The sequence below is a fragment of the Odontomachus brunneus genome, unplaced genomic scaffold (genome assembly GCF_010583005.1).
Source record: "Odontomachus brunneus isolate Ranch 3 - 2012 unplaced genomic scaffold, Obru_v1 Obru_scaffold_219, whole genome shotgun sequence".
Classification (NCBI taxonomy): domain Eukaryota; kingdom Metazoa; phylum Arthropoda; class Insecta; order Hymenoptera; family Formicidae; genus Odontomachus; species Odontomachus brunneus.
This window is the reverse complement of record NW_022639669.1, coordinates 518,755-518,960: the sequence shown is the minus strand read 5'-3', so window position 1 is coordinate 518,960 and position 206 is coordinate 518,755.

Below are 206 nucleotides of genomic sequence, written 5' to 3'. Positions count from 1 at the left end.
TTTTATGACGTCAGAAGCGAGAAACGGCACGTCAAGAATTCTTGCGTGCCATATCTAAGTAAAAAGATATTCTTGACAAACAGCACTCGAAATCACTTCAACATACTTGTAAAAAGTTCCGAGTTCTCACCTTTTCCTTGGGCAATTCATACAAAGTCATAAAATAAGCAGTGAAATGAGGCCTGTCTACGCGGGAAAACGTGTGA